Genomic DNA, 10463 nt, shown 5'->3' with positions numbered 1-10463 from the left:
GAGGAGGCAGGTTCCAGAGGAGGAGGCGGGTCCCAGGAGAGGAGGCGGGTCGCAGCAGGGGAGGGCAGCTGTGGGCAATCAGGCTGGCAGTGTGGTTAGGGGCAATCAGGCTGGCAGGCCAGTGGTTAGGAGCCAGCAGTCCCGGATTGTGAGAGGGATATACGACTGCCAGATCAGGCCTAGACCGGCAGTCAAACATCCCCTGAGGGTCCCAGATTGGAGAGGGTGCAGGCCCGGCTAAGGGACCTCCCCCTCACCCCCCACCCCCGCATGAATTTCATGCACCGAGCCTCTAGTTGACATATAATATTGTATTAGTTTAAGGTATACAACATCATGATTTGATATATGTATATATTGTGAAATGATTACCACAGTAAGTTTAGTTAACTACCATCACCTTTTTATCTTATGATGAGAACTTTTAAGATCTATTCTGTTAGTAACTTTCAAATATACAATACAGTATTGTTAAATACAGTCAACGCGCTGTACATTGTATCTCCAGAACTTACTTATTGTCAACAGGAAGTTTGTTCCTTTTGACCACCTTGATCCATTCACCCCACTCCTTGGCCCCCACCTCTGGCAACCTCCAACCTTCTCTCTGTTTCTATGCGTTCAGGTTTGTTAGAGCCCACATATATGTGAAAGCACAGAGTATGTGTCTTCCCCTATGTGACTTATTTCACTTCACATTATGCCCTCTCAAGGTTCACCTTTGTTGTCACAAATGGCAAGTTTTCATTCTTTTTAATGGCTGAATGATATTCCTCTGTCTCTGTGTGTGACATTTTCTTTATTCATTTATCCACCTATTCCAGGTAGTGATTTCTTTTCCTTTGGATATGTACCCAGAAGTGGAGTGTATGGTAGTTCTATTTTCAATTTTTTGAGGCGTTACCATACTGTTTTCCTAGTGGCTGCACTAATTTACGTTCCCACTAAAAGACTTCCACATCCTCTCCAACACTTGCTATCTTTTGTCTTTTAGGTGATAGCCATTCTAACAGGTGTGAGGTGACGTCTCAGTGGGGTTTTGACTTACATTTCCCTGATAATTAGTGAAGTTGAGCACCTTTTCTTGCTCGCTGTGCAGAGGATTTTTAATTTGATGTAGTCACACTTGTTTATTTTTGCTTATGTTGCATTTGCTTTTGGTGTAAAAAAAAAAACTCCCCCAAAAACCTGTCAAGACCAGTGTCAATAAGCTTACCCTCTATGTTTTCGTCTAAGAGTTTTATGGTTTCGGGTCTTAGGTTTAAATCTTAATCCACTGTAAGTTAATTTTTGTGTATGGTATAAGACAGGGGACTAGTTTCATTATTTTGCACATGACTATCAGCTTTGATCACCACCATTTATTGAAGAGGCTATCCTTCCCCCATTGCATATTCTTGGTTATTTGTCATATATTAATTGACCATATATGTATGGATATATTTCTGGGTGCTCTATTCTATTCCATTGACCTATGTTTCTGGTTTTATGTAAATACCATACTTGTTTTGATTTTTATAGCTTTGTAACATAGTTTGAAATCAGGAATTATGATGCCATCAGCTTTGTTCTTTCTCAAGATTGCTGTGGCTACCTGTAGTCTTTGTGGTTCATACAAATTTTAACATTGTTTTTCTATATATGTGAAAAATGTCATTGGACTTTTGATAGGAATTGCATTGGATCTGTAGATTACTTTGGGTACTGTGGGCATTATAACAATATTAATTCTTCCAATCTATGAGCACAGAACATCTTTCTATTTTTTCTGTCTTCTTCAATTATTTTTCATTGTCTTATAGTTTCTAGTGTACAGACCTTTTACCTCCCTGGTTAGTTATTTCTAGATATTCTATTCATTTGATGTAATTATAAATAGTATTGCTTTCTTTTCTTAAATGTTACCTTTAATGTTTTTATATATATATATAAAATTGATTTAAGTGAGGAAGGGAGAGGGAGAGATAGAAACATCAATGATGAGAAAGAATTATTGATTGGCTGCCTCCTGCGTGCCCCACACTGGGGATCGAGCCCACAACCCAGGCATGTGCCTTGACAGGGAATTGAACCGTGACCTCCTGGTTTATAGGTTGACACTCAACCACTGAGCCATGTCAGCCAAGCTATGGTATTGTTTTCTTAATTTGTCTTCATGATAATTTGCTAGTTTATAGAAATGCAACAGATTTTTGTGTATGACCTTGTATCTTGAAACTTTACTGAATTCTAATATTTTTTTGTTAGAGTCTTTAGGGTTTCTATATATAATACCATGTTGTCTGCAAATAGACACAGTTTTACTTCTTTCTTCCTGATTTGTATGCCTTTTATATATTTTCCTTGACTGACTTGGATGTGTCTTCTCTCTCTTTCTCTCCCTCTGTATCTTTGACTAATTAATCTGGCAGAACTTCCAGTGCTAACTTGAATAAAGTGGCAAGAGTGGGCATTCTTCTCTTGTTCCTGATCTTAAAGGTAAAGACCAGGAACACCTGTGGACTTGTCACATGTGGCCTTGTTATGTTGAGCTACATTCCCTCTCTACCCAGTTTGTCAAGTTTTATTATGAATGGATGTTGGATTTTGTCAAATGCTGTTTTTTACATCTGTTCAGATGATCATATAGTTTTTATCCTTCATTTTGTTAATGTGGTATTTCGCATTGATTGATTTGTGAATGTTAAACTATCCTTACATCCCTGCAATAAATATCACTTAGTCATGATATATATGATCTTTTTAATGTATTGTTGAATTTCATTTGCTAATGTTTTAGTAAAGATTTTTAAATATAATGAGAGATATTGGCCTGCAATGTACTTCTCTTATAGCGTCCTCCTCCAGTTCTCATCTGAGGGTAATACTGGCCTTCTAAAATGAGTTGGGAAGTATTGCCTCCTCTTCTATTTTGGAAGAATTTGAAAAGACTTGGTATTAATTTTTCTTTAAATATTTCACAGAATTCACCAGTGAAGCCATGTGATCCTAAACTTTTCTAGATTGGGAGGGTTTTGATTATTGATTCAATATCTTTACTAGTAATTGGTCTATTAAGATTTAATTTTTCTTCATAATTCAATCTTGATAGGTTGTATGTTTCTAGGAATTTATTTCTTGTAGGTTGCCCAATTTGTTGGTATATAATTATTCATAGTAGTCTCTCATGATCCTTTGCATTTATTTGGTATAAGTTGTAATGTCTCCTTTACAACTTATCCATAATTTTATTTATTTGAGTCCTTTATTTCTTGGTAAATCTAGCTAAGGTTTGTAATTTTTTTATCTTTTGAAAAAACAGCTTAGTTTCACTGATCTTTTCTATTGTCTTTTCAGCCTATATTTCTGTTCTAATTTCTGTTATTTCCTTTATTATTCTAACTTTGGGCTTTGTTCTTTTTCTAGTTCCTTGAGGTATAAAGTTTGACTGAGATTTTTTTTCTTGATGTAGGTATTTATTGCTATGAACTTGCCTCTCAGAATTGCTTTAGCTGCATTCTATAAGTTTTGGTGTGTGGTATTCCCATTTTCACTTGTCTCAAGATTTATTTTTATTATGATATGTTTGATCCACTGATGGTTCAGTGGCATATTGTTTAATCTCTACATATCTAATAAATTTTCAGTTTTTCTTCTTGTAATTATTTTCTAGTTCATACCATTGTGGTCAGAAAAGATGCTTGAAATGGTTTCAATTTTATTAAATTTGTTAATACTTGTTTTGTGGCCTAACATATACTAGAGGATGTATTGTGTGCACTTGAAAAAAAATATGTATTTTGCTGCTGCTCTATGGAATTTTCTTTAAATGTGATTTACCCACCACCATTACAACATTAGAGAATTCTGAATTTAACTATATGTTTATTTTTACCAGTGAGATTATACTTTCATATGTTCTCCTGTTACTAATTGTTCACCCTTTTACTTGAACTTAAAGAAGTTCCTTTAACATTTTTTTTGTAAGACTGGTCTTGTGGTGATGAATTACTTCAGCTTTTGCTTGTCCAGAAATCTCTATCTCTCTTTCAATTATCAAGGACTCAAATTAGCTCCTGTGTCATATTGACCAGTACCCACTCATTCTTTGAGCTTTTCTTTCTGGCAACACAGCTTGTCCCAGACTCACCTTGCATTTTCCATATACAGAATGGAACTTGCCATTTCTCCAAAGAGGACTGGTTTCTTTTAGCAAAGAATAGTATTTGAAAACCAAGACCTTGATGCTAAGTGTGCTTATTGCTATTGGAGTATCATTGCTTCTACCCCCTCTGAGAAAGCAGTTCTGGGAAATAGGTATGTATACCTATTCTATATCTATTTAAATCTTTTTATATCTACAGTAGAGGCCCGATGCATGAAATCCATGCAGGGGGCTCGGCCCTCGCAGACACAGTGGCTTGCCTCGGCCCTTGCAGCCCTGACTTTGTCTGGAAGGTCGTTCTGCTGCCGGTCTAATTAGCATATTATACTTTTATTATTATAGATTTATAGCTAAGTCGTGGATTTCATATCAATTCTTCACATTCCAGTCCATTACCACAGATAACATAAACTTCCCTCTTTCCATCTTAGCAACTCCCTTCTCCCACAGTGAGATACCTAGTTCCCATTATCTACAATGTATGAACTTGTTTGCATAATCCTAGAATACACAGAAAGTTTTGGAATCGCTAATCCGCACTATGGTGGAAAGCAACCCTAGGTTATGGATGGGATCCTTGCGCTAGCACACTGTATGATGATTGCCATCGTACAAATGGGGCTAACACATATGCTAACACATGGTTTTGGGTGGTCACAGGGTATGGGACCTGAACTTCCTGACTTATTGCTGAGAACACACATGTACAGGGAGTGTCTGGGCATGGTAGAGAGCCCCCAGATAGCTACCAGAGAAGAAAATCATTCTCCATGAGACTTAATTTTTCCCAACTCAAATAGTGTTTTAGGAAATCTGTCATGACACTAATCCTGTCATGACATTCATATGGAGTTAAAACAGCTTCAATGTTTATACTATCTAATTAAATTAGCTGGAATGTGGGTCTGTTGAATACAATAAAATATCTGTGTGTGTGTGTGTTTTTTTTTTTAAAGGAAAATCAATTCCTAGAGATTTACTGGGGAAAATCTGGTTCATTTAAAAAGCAGAAGAGGAAGTGCTCTCTCTGGGGGATTTCCGTATTGGCTTTGGGGAGTGGAATGTGCGTCCTCAATAGTGAAAGAAGTTTATTCAGAGGTCACATAAGAAGCAATGTTGTTCTCCTCTTGGAAAGCAGAATTAATGTAATATCAGATCTAGCGGAATCTGTGTCCAGATCCTGGCCAGGACAATTCCCCCCACTCCTACACCAATTGATTATTTCAGTGAGTGACCAGTTTAGAACCAGCACCCTGTATTGCAAATTACCTCGATATAGTTCTATCACATAACGTTAATGAATGCATTGTCCAGGAAAATGGTCAAATATCGGGTTGCAATGCTGAGCCTTGAGAGCAGGTGGTGGTGCTAGTGGTGACAATGGCGTGGGACGGTCAGGAGGCTAGGGGAGGGGGGCATTTATAGGGGCTTTCCAGGCTACCTAGCTTTTCACAGACATTTCATCAGCATTTATATTTTCTTCCTTTGAAGTCAGGGCAAAAGAGGTTTTGCTGCCATTTGGACCTACCTTCCTATAAAACTCAGGGATTTGCATGTCATATTTTACCGCATTGAACCTATTTCAGATTCTGTGTTTGAAAACTTACAGTTTCCAGAGGTGCAGAATACTCAGAAGGCCCCCCTGGCCACCACTGGGAATGAGACTGCTGTCATCTGTGGCATCCCGTCTTTGCCTCCTGCGGTGCCTGTTTAAGAAGAGCAGTGAGGAGCCGGTCAGTAGTGGAAGAGGGCATCTCTTCACTCTCCTTCCAGACTTCTCCACCCTTTCTTAGTGGCTCCTTTATTTCTTCCTTGGGTTTATCCAAATTTTAAACAAAGATCTTTGGTTTCAAGAAGATGAGGATCAGTCATGACGCTGTCTTTATTCCTATTCCTCCTTGACACGTGGACAAGTCCTTTAGCTCATCTTCCTTGCCGACAGTTCACTGTTAAAAGAATGTTAACAAACTAATTCACTAATGACATTAAATTAAATTCCAAACACTTGAGACATAATTTCATTAAAAAGAAAGCACTTTCCCTAATGTAATCATCAATCAAGTCTTTTTTTTTAAGTTTTTCACTGAAAATTTGAAGATTGAGGAAAGACAGTGCCAAACTATACAGATTATAATTAAAATATATATATGTGATTTTATGTGTATATATATATATGTACATATATATATATCCAAAGAAGAATAAAGTGAGATTTTTAAAATATATATATTTAAATATATATATATTGATTTCATAGAGGAAGCGAGAGAGATAGAAACATAAATGATGAGAGAGAATTAGGCTGTTTCCTACAGGCCCCCACTGGGGATTGAACTCAAAACCAGGCAGAATCAAACTGGTGACCACTTGGTTCCTGGGTCAGTACTCAACCGCTGAGCCACATCCAGGTTGGCAAAAGTGAGATTTTTAAACAGGCATTTTTAAAGACCAAGAGCATGTTATTTCTTTTGGTTACTCTATTTCATACAATTTTACTTATTTTTTCTTTTTAAAATTTTTGTTGAATTTATTGGTGTGACCTTGATTAATAAAATTATACAGGTTTCAAGTGTGCAACTCTATATAACACATCATCGGTATATTGCATCATGCATTCATCACCCAAAGTCAAGTCCTTGTTCCATCATTATTTATCTCCAAGAGTAAATTTTCATAAGTTGAAATTCAGTTTTTGTATTAAGAGGGATTTGAAAGAATTATTCTCAACATTAGAAACAAAACCAAGAATAATCAAGTGAAGTAGTTTTGAATTTCATTAAAATCTACAAGCTTTAAAATATGTAATTCATATGACAAATAGTACACCTAATGCAGTGAAAAAGTCAACTTGCTCATGATAATACTAATGATATGCATGAAAAATTAATAAGCTTATTAAAACAATTTTAACTGCTCTATAAAAGCTCTAAGTCACTTTGCTCACTATGAAGACATAGGATTTAAAGCTTAAAATAAAAGCAATTTCTTTATAAAATCAAAAGCAATAAAAAACCCACCAGCAATACATGTAATAAAAACTTTATTTTATAAGCATTTCCAAAGATCCCTCTTTAAACTTTCTAGATCATTGGGCAACACCACACAATTTGAGATTGGGCTATTTTTATATATATTTGGTAGAAGTAGATCAATGATAGCTAGTATTTGCAAATATCACAAGTAAATGAAAAGGGCAAAGTTCATTAAGGGTCTACAACTTTCATGTGCATATACAATCTCACTACTGATTCCAATTAATAGGAAGCAAAGATATACAAAATCAACAGTGACAGCAGATAAGAAACTTAGACAATCTATTATCTCCCAAACTGTAAAGCTCCCAGAAAGTCCGTAACTCTTGCCAGCGAACATATGATTTTAAGTGATAATTAATAACTATTTCATGTTCCATTGTAATATATAGCAAATAAAAGTTTCCTTCCTTCAGAAGTTTAAGAAAGCAGTTCATGCATCAAAGTTCAATAATGTATGAAACTATGAATGAACCACTGTATCTAAACATATTCTCTGTTCCTGTTAATAACCCTTTATCTTTTAATACCATAAATTACAGATAAGAATTCCCCAGTATTTGTAAATCATACATCTAAAAATTTACTTCTCTGAAACAGCTTGTATAAGAAGTGGAATAAGTAATAATATGTGAACTTGCTCAGAGTGAGTAGACATGCAGTTTTTCCTTCAAGGATTTTTTTGTTTTACAAGCTATTACTGCTTCTTTGGCTGGTGATTTTGCAAGCTTAACAGCAGTAATGAAGATTTCTTGACATACTTTGTACCCCTAGCCATAGCCTCTAGAACAGGGCCCCCTTCAGGCAGAAGGAACCCTGTGCTGGGGAGCTGGACTTGAACTGGACTCTATTTTAGCTACTTCAGCTCTGGGCAGAGCAAACTGCAAAATCACCCTCGGAGGCTCTGGTGTAGGCCTCAGTAAAAGGTTTGTTGTTGTTTATTTATCCTTTCGATTGCTTTAATTCTGAATTACTCCCCATGGCATCACTTCCTCCTGTGCCTTTAACATTAATTTCTTCAACTGTTAACAATTCAATCATCAGTAAAGTTTGTCACGCTTCCCCCATTGTTCTTCACTTAAATCTGTTTGGAAAGTGAAGACATTTCTACTGCGTCAGAAGTCAGTTTCCCAGTTTCAATAATAATACATCACACAGTTTCTTCTTCACGAAACATCTTTTTTTTTTCATGGCAAACCTGTTTGCAGTTCTTTTCCTCGTTTTAACACTCTATGTCTGTATTTACTACGTTATAAACGATTTTTGCCAGTATTGACATTTACAGAGAAGTCTCCCCTAGTGACCACGAGCACTCAAATTTGTTTCTGGGGCAACCCAAATCAAGATAGGAGTCAATGGCCCAGCCTGTATGTCTCAGTGGTTGAGCGTCAACCCACGAACCAGGAGGTCAGGGTTCGATTCCAGGTCAGGGCATGTGACCAGGTTGCAGGCTCAAACCCCAGTAGGGGGTGTGCAGGAAGCAGCCTATTGATGATTCTCATCATTAACGTTTCTATCTATTCCTCGTCCTTCCTCTCTCTGAAATCAATAAAAACATTTTTTTTTTAAAAAAAGGAGCCAATGAAAGAAGCAGGTGAAGGGTAATTTAAAAACCTGAAACATCAAGACTTCGAGAAGCATTTTTTTAAAACATATTTTATTGATTTTTCACAGAGAGGAAGGGAGAGGGTTAGAGAGTCAGAAACATCGATGAGCGAGAAACATCGACCAGCTGCCTCCTGCACACTCCCTAATGGGGATGTGCCCGCAGCCAAGGTACATGCCCTTGACTGGAATCGAACCTGGGACCCTTGAGTCCACAGGCCGATGCTCTATCCACTGAGCCAAACCAGTTAGGGCAAGAAGCATTTTTAAAAAGAAGCTATCCTTAGTCATGTCCAAGTTGCAAAGGATTTTCATGATGGAATCAAATACCCCAAAACTTCTGCTCAAGGCCTAACTATGGAAGGATTCTGGGAAGACAAAGAGGGAAGACTTCTCTTGGCAAAATTGAAAATGCACACAAACCTCTTATGATGCTAACACTCTCTGTTTTTTGGAAGTTGCCATTTATCCAGCACAAAACCCATATTCCAGATCTTGCCATTTTTTGAAGCATTCTATTTATATAACATTCTATCCTATATAATAAAAGGGTAATATGCAAGTTGTCCCTAACAGCCAAATGACCTGGAATGACTGGTGGCTACGATGCACACTGACCACCAGGGGCGCAGACGCTCAATACAGGAGCTGCCTCCTGGTGGTCAGTGCACTCCCACGGGGGAAGCTCTGCTCAGCCACAAGCCGGGCTGAAGGCTGCAAGTGCAGAGGCAATGGTTGGAGCCTCTCCCACCTCCTCAGCAACACTAAGGATATCTGACTGCCACCTTAGGCCCGATCCCCTGGGGAGTGGGACTAAGTCAGCAGGTGGACATCCCCCAAGGGGACCTGTACTGGTAGAGGGTGCAGGCCGGACTGAGGGCCCCCCTGAGTGCACAAATTTTCATGCACCGGGCCTCTCGTCTATATAATAAAAGCCTAAGTAACCATTACAGCAGAACCAGAATGACCAGTCACTATGATGTGCACTGAAAATAAAATAAAATAAAATTGCTCTAGGACTTTACTTCAGGGCCAATGTTATAAAGTCCATTATTTCTATCTAGGCGTCTTCTCCTCATCTCCAGCCCCTCAAGGAATCCACTTTGTGTTGAATGCATTGGAATCTCTTGCTTTGCAGGATTGTCTTCTTTCTGCACTATTTCTGGTTCTCTTTCTACGTCTTCTATTCTATTTCTTATATAAATCGTATCTCATAAATCCTAATCCAGAGACCCTAGGTTAAATTTCCATCCCAATAACCTGAATTTAGTCTCCAGTTCTTTTCCTTTGTTCTTGAATCACCACTATTATTGATTCCCCTACCATAGTCATGCTACATATACACCTTCTACATGCAGAGCAAATCACCACCCGGTTATCACTGTCAGCAGGGAGTGAAGTGTTAATTACATCTCCCATCACAATTGCCTGCCTCCATTCATATGGGGGCTAATTTTACTAATAGTGGTATCTGGGATAGAGGCTCTTGGATTTTCTTTGCCTACATGCCCGAGATTGGAGTTTCAGATTCTAGTCTCTCAGTTCCTTCAGTGTCTACTTTGGTCAAGTCGCATTACTTCTCCAGGCCTTTGAAATTTATGCTCTTGAGGGCCGTGCTAGCTCTCATGTTTTATGATTTTTAAGTCACTTCACTAGCACGTTTAAGACTGATCTTAAAACAG

Source organism: Myotis davidii, unplaced genomic scaffold, assembly GCF_000327345.1.
Source record: "Myotis davidii unplaced genomic scaffold, ASM32734v1 scaffold469, whole genome shotgun sequence".
NCBI classification, from domain to species: Eukaryota; Metazoa; Chordata; class Mammalia; order Chiroptera; family Vespertilionidae; genus Myotis; species Myotis davidii.
This window is presented reverse-complemented; position numbering follows the sequence as displayed.